Here is an 11,802-nt window from a genome sequence, read left to right as displayed (position 1 = left end):
AAGCGTTCATGTTTATTCATTCGCCCGCCAAAGGTTAGCATCACATCGTAAAAAAAATAAAAAGAGTTGCCGGAGAATCAGCGGTAATAGACAAAGTCCCCGGGAGCCCATTAAAATGTGCCATGTTTGAATGCATAATGCGGCGGAGCAAAATGGCACCGTTCCGACTCTGACTTCTGATCTCTGGCGCCCAGCGTGGGGCCCGGGCGAGTCGGAGACAAGGCGTTTGCTTAGTTAATGATTCCGACGAGGACGGTGCGCCGCCGAAAAAAAAGAGCGAGGAGCCGGGATGAATAATGCAGGTCTCACGGGCCCGTTTAGAATCCGGATCGCCGTCGCTGATAATCATGCAGAGGCGCGAGGCTCCGCCGGAGGAAGGGTGAAAGGTGCCGGCACGACCTGATCCCCCCTGCACACACACACCACATGTGGTGGCACCAATGCTTTACATTGATCCAAGGTTATATGGAATATATCAGGTAGCTCAGGGCTGCAGGCAAGCCAGTCAAGCACAGGCACTCTTTGTCTCTTTGACCTAACTGCACTCTCTCCAAAACCTCAGCACGTCCAAGTCAATGCTAACTAACTTCACACAGTGCTACTCGGTGCATTTCCACACAGGACACACCGGTGCCTCACAGGAAGAAGGGTCTGGGTTCGATTCCCAGCCGAGCAGCTAGGGCTTTTTCTGCATGGTGTTACTCAGGTGTTACAGAAATCATATCAACAAAACATTGCCATGCCATGTATAGCTACATAGGTTATATAAAGCTTGTAATATATATTAATATTTACTCTTAACCTCTACCTTCTATATACCCAAAGGACTATATGTATACTATATGGCCAAAAGTATTTGGTCACCTGACCGTGAGCTTGTTGGACTTCCCATCTTAAATACAAATGCTTTGGGTAGCACTGTCGCCTCACAGCAAGAAGGTCCTGGGTTCGATGCCCCAGGTAGAGCGGTCCGGGTCCTTCCTGTGTGGAGTTTGCATGTTCATGTCGGAGGTACAAAATTGAACTGATGAAACCGGAGCTCCTGGAGGAAACCCACACAGAGCCAGGGAGAACATGCAAACTCCACACAGGAAGGACCCGGGCCGCTCCACCTGGGAATCGAACCCAGGACCTTCTTGCTGTGAGGTGACAGTGCTACCAATAGCATTTGTATTTAAGATGGGAAGTCCAACAAGCTCACGGTCAGGTGTCCAAATACTTTGGGCCATATAGTATACATATAGAAGCCATATAGTATACATATATCTATATATTACAAGCTTTATATAACCTATGTAGCTATAAATGGCATAGCAAAGTTTTGTTGTTTGATTTCTGAATAGGTTGATGACGGACAAACACCTGAGTCACACCATGCAGAAAAAGCCCTGGCTGCTCGGCTGGGATTCGAACCCAGAACCTTCTTCCTGTGAGGCACCAAGGTGTGTCCTGGTATAAAAATGCACCAAGTAGCACTGTGTGAAGTTACTTAGCATTGACTTGGATGTGCTGACATTTTGGAGAGACACGTGCTGCCATCGAGACAAAGAGCGCCTGTGCCTGACTGGCCTGCCTGCAGCCCTGAGGTACATGGGTTCTCAAATGGTAAATCTGTACTCGTGTCAGTAAAGAGTAAACAAATACAAACAGGGTTTTACAAAAGGTCAAACTAAACTTTACGTCTGGGAAAGGAAAGTACAGCCACCAAAACCAGACGCACTGGGTGTGGGAGCGAGCGCTGACTGAAGACTAAAGCTGGTGGAATGGAATCATCAGTGGGGTTTGTGGACGCTCCATCCCGCGCGGCTCTGTTTGTTTCCCACGCCTCCCGAGAGCGGCCCGGCTTTTCGAATGATACGAGTCCTAAAGAGCCCGGAGGCGGCTGCAGGCTGGTGCCACGTCCCACCGGATCAGTCGAGGAAACACTTCATGTGATTCAAAACAAAGGTCACGTGATAAACGGCCGATTATTTACACCGAGGACCATGAGACAGCGGCTTATAGAACAATCAGGAACTGCACTACTGTTGGTATAAATACAGTACTATGAGTGTATATATACAGCACTGTGGGTATAAACAATATATATAGACTACTGTTAGTATATATACAACACTGAGGGTATATATACAGGGGTTGGACAAAATAACTGAAACACCTGTCATTTTAGTGTGGGAGGTTTCATGGCTAAATTGGACCAGTCTGGTGGCCAATCTTCATTAATTGCACATTGCACCAGTAAGAGCAGAGTGTGAAGGTTCAATTAGCAGGGTAAGAGCACAGTTTTGCTCAAAATATTGCAATGCACACAACATTATGGGTGACATACCAGAGTTCAAAAGAGGACAAATTGTTGGTGCACGTCTTGCTGGCGCATCTGTGACCAAGACAGCAAGTCTTTGTGATGTATCAAGAGCCACGGTATCCAGGGTAATGTCAGCATACCACCAAGAAGGACAAACCACATCCGACAGGATTAACTGTGGACGCAAGAGGAAGCTGTCTGAAAGGGATGTTCGGGTGCTAACCCGGATTGTATCCAAAAAACATAAAACCACGGCTGCCCAAATCACGGCAGAATTAAATGTGCACCTCGACTCTCCTGTTTCCACCAGAACTGTCCGTCGGGAGCTCCACAGGGTCGATATACACGGCCGGGCTGCTATAGCCAAACCTTCGGTCACTCGTGCCGATGCCAAACGTCGGTTTCAATGGTGCAAGGAGCGCAAATCTTGGGCTGTGGACAATGTGAAACATGTATTGTTCTCTGATGAGTCCACCTTTACTGTTTTCCCCACATCCGGGAGAGTTATGGTGTGGAGAAGCCCCAAAGAAGCGTACCACCCAGACTGTTGCATGCCCAGAGTGAAGCATGGGGGTGGATCAGTGATGATTTGGGCTGCCATATCATGGCATTCCCTTGGCCCAATACTTGTGCTAGATGGGCGCGTCACTGCCGAGGACTACCGTACCATTCTGGAGGACCATGTGCATCCAATGGCGGTGCCGTGTATCAGGATGACAATGCACCAATACAGACAGCAAGACTGGTGAAAGATTGGTTTGATGAACATGAAAGTGAAGTTGAACATCTCCCATGGCCTGCACAGTCACCAGATCTAAATATTATTGAGCCACTTTGGGGTGTTTTGGAGAAGCGAGTCAGGAAACGTTTTCCTCCACCAGCATCACGTAGTGACCTGGCCACTATCCTGCAAGAAGAATGGCTTAAAATCCCTCTGACCACTGTGCAGGACTTGTATATGTCATTTCCAAGACGAATTGACGCTGTATTGGCCGCAAAAGGAGGCCCTACACCATACTAATAAATTATTGTGGTCTAAAACCAGGTGTTTCAGTTATTTTGTCCAACCCCTGTACAATACTCTGGGTGTATATATACAATACTGTGAGCATATATAGTACTGTGGGTATATATACAGTATATATACAATACTCTGGATGTATATATACAATCCTGTGAGTGTATAAACTGTACTATGATTATACATACAGTACTACGGGTATATATACAGTACACTGTGGGTATATAAACAGTGCTAAGTATGTATATAGTTATAGTACTGGGTATATATGCTGAACTGTGGGTATAAATACAGTACTATGGGTATATATACTGTGCTGTGGGTATAAATACAGTACTATGGGTATAAATACAGTACTATGAATATATATACAGTACAGTAAGTATATACACAGTTCAATGAATATATATACAGTACAGTTGGTATATCTACTTGGGTATAAAAGTGAGTGTATATTAAGTGTATATATAGATAAATATATAATAAAGCTTTCTATAAGCTCATTATCTATACACGAAACAGAAGTGTTTAGTAGCTGTGATTTTTGGAGGCGAGTTGATGAGGGACTCACACAGCGACGCTCCCCGGTGGAGCTCCTGAGTAATTGTTCTTCTCTCTTCACTGCTCTCAGACAGGTTCACTACAGTGTGGAATTCCCAGTATAACACGGCGACGGCGAGCCCCAAGCAGAGGCCACGCTTCAGAGAACCCAGTCAGAAACAAAACACCCACCAGACTGGTGCTGGATCTGTGTCAGACGTCCCAGGCGGGCCTGTAATGGATCGATTATTTTGACTGGTGAAATATAGCAGGTATATTGAGTGGGGATGGAGCGGGGCGTCGTTCCACGGCGTGACCGCGGAGGAATTCGGGGAGACTCCTCTGCCACGGGCCGGGGGAACACGGCCAGGCGGAACGCTGGCGTAAGAGCGGCTGAATTCTCTGTAGACACGGTGCGAGTGATTCTGCTGATCAAAATTCTTCTGCGGGGGAAACAAAAGCTCCTGGTTCTGATATAAACACCAGAACTCGGGTGGATCTGATTAGATACATAAACGCATTTACATGTCCGAAACTGTCTAGCCATTGGTCCCCAGCCTGGATAGTAATAAATAGGGCTGGCTCGATACCACTTTTTTATGTCCGATACCGATACCGATACTGCAAATTGAGTATCCGCCGATACCAATCCGATACCGTCATTTCACCTCTCAAACAACTAAGCAGTAATAATACACGTCTCAATGAACCATGGGTAAACTAGCTATCTAAATAACAACGCTCAGACTGTGAAACAAATATTCTAAAGGAATAAATACAGAAGCTACAACATCACACTTCTACAAAACTGCTGTTTTTATTTTCACTTTTACACACAGAACATTTAGCAGCATTTTGTCTTGTTTAACAAAAGTGTCTACAATTGGAAGATGTGGATGTCAATCAAATGTGATGGACCAAATAGAATTGAGTTAAGTTTTTCTGTTAAAGTTCTGTCATGTTTTTAGATGATTAAACGCTGCTGGATTTTGAAGAGGACGTCTGTGGTTAAACGGGGAACGGTGCAGTTTGTTTTATTTCATAACACTAATGGATTAATGGGTGAGGATGTGAGAGATCTCCAAGCTGGGACAAGACAGGTTTTCTTTATCTCAGGTGAGCGATTTATCATTTATAAAGCGATTTTTACTGTGTTTAAACAGTGTGTTTAGATGTGGCAGTAGTACATGATTTTTATTGTAATTAAACAGTGTTGTTAGATGTGGCAGTAGTAGATGACTTTTTTTAAATGCTAAAAGTTGAAGTAGATCAGTGTGTTTTAATTTGTAGATGAGTTGTAGATCAGTGGAACATGTTAATGATGTCAAGATGCACCTTGTGATCTGGCAATAAACGTATCTTCGTGTGTTATTTGCTTTACACACAAACAATGGCCTTTGACATTAAGTGTTATTTACATTAAGCGACAGTATCGGATCGGATTACACAATTTTTTTCCTTCCGATATCCGATACAGTGATTTGGGCCAATATCGGGAGTATCGGATCGGTGCCAGCCCCAGTAATAAAAGGGTTGCGTCTGGAAGAGCATTCGGCATACAAACTGCGCCAGGTCTGGTAATCGGTAAGAAAATAACATTCAACATTTTCACTCAGCAAAACAAACCCTCAATAATCACAAAGCATCCATTAAAAAATGCTCAACTTGAGGATTTTTAATAAATAAACAAATCCCGCTTCCATCCCAGCACACGGTCGTCATAGTTACCTGACTTAAATGAAATAAGAGCACACGTTTTTGCATCTCAGCGATTTCCAGCCCATTAAGGTGAATAGAAAGCTGAAATTGGCTGCCGGCGTGCAGTAATATTAGTCATAATTTTACTGTCAGACTCGGCGGTAACGCAGGCTGAGCGCCGTCTTAAATTTCACTTCGACAAAGACCTCCACGTGGAGGCAAAAATAATAATAATAAAATAATTCTCGAAATTCTCGCTGAAATGCAAAGTTCTGCCGATCCGCGGGGAGGATTATTTATCCGGCATCAATCACGGGTAAATTCTCCTGAGCTGAGTGAGGAGAGAGCGGGAGCGGCCCGTTACCCACACAGCGACTAATGACGGGTGACGAAAAGCATTCAAGAGCCGCACGAGCACGTTTAGGTGGAACACGGAGTGCTGCCGACTCCTCTCAAGCGGTTCTGTTCCAGTTTCACAACTCATTCACACACCGTACGGCCTAAAATATACACGACCCGTCTGTTACCACACTCGTTAATATTTGCACTCCATTTGTGGCTTTAGCAGCCTCCACTCTTCTAGGAAAGAAAATAGATAATTAGAAGGGGTGTCCACATAGTTTTGGAGGTATATTGTATTAATGAAGGTCCACAATGCAGCCTGATGTAAAGAAACCACTTCATTTTACTTCACTTTAGTAGATTTTGGAACATAACTGAAGGAATTCACGTTTTATGAAGTTTGCATTGTGCTGAAACAGAAACGGCCCTCCCTAAACTCTTTAAAGACAACAGAGCAAAACAAACTAGCACACCACAGCTCCTAGATGCCACTTCAGGGTACAATAGACCCTTTTTCAGGTTTAATAGCTCTCATAGTGGTTCTGTGTGGTCCTAAAGTCTTGGTCTATTTACATTATAAGGACAAAAGAATTGGGACACCCCTTCTAATTATTACACACTCTCTCTCTCTTACACACACACACACACTCTTTCTCTCTCTCTCACACACATATATGTTCTTCTCTCTCTTACACACACACATTCTCTCTCTCACACACTCAAACACTCTCAAATACTCACACTCACATTCACTAGCTCTCTTACATACACACACGTACTTTCTCTTACACACACATTCTCTCTCTCACACACATTCTCCCTGTCTCACACACACACTCTCTCTCTCTCTCTCTCTCTCTCTCTCTCTCTCTGTCTCCCTGTCATTTTTTTCAGTCTTTTCTCCTCGTCCGTGTGATTTTGCTGATGCAGAACAAACCGAATGCTCTTTTTCATCAGCGCTATCATCAGTAAATAAATCGGCGTCGGGGGAATCGACAGGGAGCACGGGTGATCGCAGATGTCACTGCCAATTTGCGACCGGGCTGCCAAAACGTCACAAAACTACTGGAGGAAAAAATAAAAGATAGTAAAGACGCCACAAAGTCCTGAATGTCGCGGTACAGCTGATACAGACTGATGACGACGGCAGAGAAACAGTGAGAGATTAGCACTGAGAGCTACAAACCTTACAGGCTGCGTGTTCTCTTTTTTAGATAAAATTAATTTTATCTAATATAAGGCCATAATGACTGCAAATAAACTGCATTACCCAAGGTTGCCTGGTACAACACAAGTGATGTTAATGCCAGTTTAAGTACCCTCCACACACACACACACACACACACACACACACACACACACACACACACACACACCCACACCCACACCCACACCCACACACACAGTTTTTCTCCCATTTTCTCCCAGTTTAGTGTGTAGTCAATTTGTCCACCAATCAGGGTCCTTAAACAGTGTTTGAAGATCCCACCTACATATTCTGGTCATCCCTCCCTGCAGGCACTGCCAATTATGCCCGCCGGCCGACCGGTGCCAACGCTGAGTTTCGAACCGAGGAGTTCAGAATCTCGGCGCTGGTGTGCTAGTGAAATATCCCGCTGCACCACCTGGGCACCTCACACACACACTTTAAGTGCTGTCAAAATATAAATAAATTTTACAGCGTATTTCCTAAAGTACACTATACGGCCAAAAGTATTCGGACGCCTGATCATGAGCTTGTCGGACATTCCATTTCATAACCACATGCTGTTAAATTAGAGCGACGTCTGTGTGATCTTTTCAGCTGGAACAACAGCCGCTCTTCTGTAAAGGCTTCTCATAAGACTTTGAGGTACGTGTGTGGGAATTTGTGCCCGTTCTGTCAAAAGATCAGCCTCAGTTGATGTTCCGCATTATTTCAGAGCTGCTGAGTGGGGCTGAGGTTTTTACGTCCTTATTAGATAGATTAGATTCAACTTTGTTGCCATGGTGATGGTGGACGCTGGCGCATTTGGCTGCCGCTACCGTTACCGTATTTTACCGTATTTTACCGTATTTTATTGTATTTTTATCGTTTTTCGTTTTCATCTTTTTACACACCTTGTGGATCTATTTCTTTTATGTTACTTTTGATACTTTTATTTGTGCTTTTGATACTTTTTGTTCTTTCTACTGTACATCGCGTCTGCGGCCGGTGGTGAACGGTGGATGAGTTTTCCTGGGATCGGCACGATGTTGAACTATTCCGTTGACCAGCTGAGGAAGTTCAACAACTGCACTACTCCATCGTGTATTTCAGTCATCAAACAGCTTGGACTCCTTCGCCGGCCTCGTTATATTCACAGGGGCTCCCGGAGAAAGCTTGTTTATCTTCGAAACGGTAACGCTATTCCATCCTTCTGGTCAGCCGTGCGCACTGTCGCTCCGCAAACACGTCATCAGAGCGCTGCTGCCTTGCACACCAGTAGCGGTGTAGTCTCCATGACAACGCTGTCCACGGAGTGGGATGGGAAACGCGGAGTGGACTTAGCAAATCTCCGTTCTCTTCCTCGTTCCTCACAGCCAACTACACAACAATACCACTTGAAAATGGCATTGCTTAATGTTCGTTCACTCAACACAAAAAGTACTGTACTCAGTGAATTTATATCTGACAGTGAACTAGACTTTTTCTGTCTCACTGAAACTTGGCATAAACCCTTGGATTATTTTACGTTAAATCAGACCACGCCAATGGGATACTCGTATATTGATGAACCTCGTATGGAAGGGCGAGGTGGTGGTGTTGCTGCAGTCTATAGGGATGATATTAAAATAACCACTTTGTCTTTTCCTGCTGCTCTTTCTTTTGAACACCTGGCTTTCAAGTTGTCAGGGCCTACTCCTCTGGTCACTGCTGTAGTTTATCGTCCGCCAAAGCCAAACGCTTCCTTTCTCTCTGATTTTTCAGATTTTTTAACCCAGCTTAGTGCCCTCTCATCCTCTGTACTGCTTATGGGTGATTTTAACATCCATATTGATGACAACAACTGTAAATTTGCCAGGGAATTTTTGGAATTGTTACAGTGTTTTAATTTCACACAACATATACATTTTCCAACTCATAAAAAAGGTCATACTCTTGACCTTGTCTGCTCTACTGGTGTCCTAGTTCATCAGCCGTCCAGCCATGACCTTACTGTCTCTGATCATTTGACAATCATCATGGACATTGAGGTCACTAGGCCCATCACTAGAGCTAAACGTAAAATATCCTTCAGGAATCTTCAATATATCTCTCCCTCTGCTTTCTCAGATTCTCTTGTTAAAAAGATGTCTGTCTGTCCTGTACTGTCTAGTAATTCATCTGACCTTGTCGATTACTATAATGACATACTCGCCTCATGTCTCGATGAGCTGGCTCCTTTGAGAACCAAATTTGTTTCATTTAGTCATTCCGCACCATGGTACACAATTGAGCTTCACCAAATGAAATCCCGTAAACGCCAGCTTGAAAGACTTTATAAGAAAACCGGTCTAACAGTACATTATCAGATTTATTCTGATTATCTTCAACATTACAAAGACGCTCTTACGGCAGCCCGATCCACTTACTATTCCGAACTCATACATGCTGGATCAACAAATCCTAAGACTCTCTTTTCCACAATAAATAAACTTCTCAAACCAGTTGACAATACTACCAATTCCTTTACAGTTGACAAGTGTAACTCTTACCTCTCATTTTTTCAAACAAAAGTTGAGAATATCCACAATTTTCTGACAGTTTCCCCTGTCATCTCTGTTTCTCCGCCTATCTCATCTCAATTTATTACCCAGCCTCTGTCTCAGTTCTCACCTGTGTCTCTTTTGGACCTATCTGAGATCTTAACAGGGATGCGAAGCTCCACTTGTGTTTTGGATCCTGCTCCATCAAAACTTGTTAAGGGTTGTTTTCCAGTTATCTCATCACTTATCACAGAGATAATCAATTCCTCTCTTAGTTCTGGCTCAGTCCCTCAATCACTCAAATTGGCTGCTGTTACTCCCATACTTAAAAAACCTGGACTTGACTCTAACATTATGAGTAACTTTCGGCCCATTTCCAATCTTCCATTTCTGTCGAAAATACTGGAACGTGTTGTTGCCTCACAGCTCAAAGATCACCTAAATTCCAATAATCTATTTGAATCATTTCAGTCTGGTTTCCGCCCCCAGCACAGCACTGAGTCAGCCCTCCTCAAAGTCACAAATGACCTTCTTCTTTCCTCAGACTCTGGACAAATTAATATTCTCGTCCTCCTTGATCTTACTGCAGCTTTTGACACCATTAATCACTCCATTCTTCTGTCCCGCCTTGAATCCTCTGTCAACATCACTGGTACTGCCCTTTTGTGGTTAAGGTCATATCTCATAAACAGACAACAGTTTGTTAATATCAACAATTGTAGTTCTGCCATTGCTCCACTGTCCCAAGGCGTTCCCCAAGGCTCAGTGTTAGGTCCCCTTTTGTTTATTCTTTATATACTCCCCCTTGGTGACATCATACGTCGGCATGGTTTACATTTCCACTGCTATGCTGATGATATTCAGCTTTACATCTCCTCCAAATCCATTAATACTGAACTTCACTCCACTCTGACAAATTGCATCACTGAAATGAAATTGTGGATGAAAGCTAATTTCCTCAAATTAAACTGTGAAAAATCAGATATGATCATCGTAGGTCCTACAACCCTGGCAAAAACCACAAAAAATTTTCAAATTACCATTGATAATGACACTTTGTCTCCGTCTTCTAACATCCGAAATCTTGGTGTAATTTTTGATAGCAACCTCTCTTTTGACCGCCATGTAAATCACATCACCAAAACTGCTTTCTTTCATCTAAAAAACATAGCACGTCTACGTCCATCACTCTCCTTTTCTGCCGCCGAAACCTTGATTCATGCTTTTATTACATCCAGAATTGATTATTGCAATAGCATCCTTTATGGTACATCTAACAAAATCCTAAAAAAACTTCAGTATATCCAGAATTCAGCTGCTCGCCTCCTTACTCATACTCGCTCCCGTGATCATATTACACCTGTTCTACAAAAACTTCATTGGCTTCCCGTTGCTCAACGCATTCAATTCAAAATTCTTCTATTCACTCACAAAGCTCTCCATAATCAGGCCCCATCCTACCTCACCGACCTGCTCCATCAGCACATTCCCTCCCGTAGCCTTCGCTCTTCTGAGGCTAACCTACTGTCCATACCCTCTAGGACCAAGCACCGGACCTGGGGTGACAGGGCCTTTTCCATAGCTGCTCCATCTTTATGGAATGCTCTCCCCAAACACCTACGAGATTGTCCTGACCTGTCCAAATTCAAGTCACTTCTCAAAACTCATCTATTCAGAGTGGCATTTAACTTGTAACAACACAAAATAAATGCTTTTATTTTTGCTATTCTTTTTAATAGTTTTTATACTTAGATCACGACAGAAATGTGAAGTCCTAGATCCTAAAACTTGTAAAGTTTTCAGTTTCCTGATTGCATGTAAATCTGTCCTGCTTCTGTCTAATTTTAAGAAATTGTTCTATATTTGTTGTTCTCTCTCATAATTTAGCTAATTTTTAATGAACTGTCTTATGCTGCTCTCTTTGTTTTTATCTTAATTATTCTTGATGTTGATGTACTATTTTGATTTTGTACTATGATTTGTATGGTGTATGTACGTATTTGTTTTGATTATTTGTCTTATGTAAAGCGTCTTTGAGTATCTTGAAAAGCGCTATATAAATAAAATGTATTATTATTATTATTATTTATTGTCATTGTGCAGAGTAAGCAAGTACAAAGCCAATAGAATATATACAAAGTATATATACAAATATATACAAAGCCAATATAATATAGAGCTTGTTTTG

This window comes from Trichomycterus rosablanca, chromosome 27 (genome assembly GCF_030014385.1).
Source record: "Trichomycterus rosablanca isolate fTriRos1 chromosome 27, fTriRos1.hap1, whole genome shotgun sequence".
Lineage (NCBI taxonomy): Eukaryota > Metazoa > Chordata > Actinopteri > Siluriformes > Trichomycteridae > Trichomycterus > Trichomycterus rosablanca.
The sequence above is the reverse complement of the archived record's forward strand: the minus strand, read 5'-3'. Positions refer to the sequence as shown.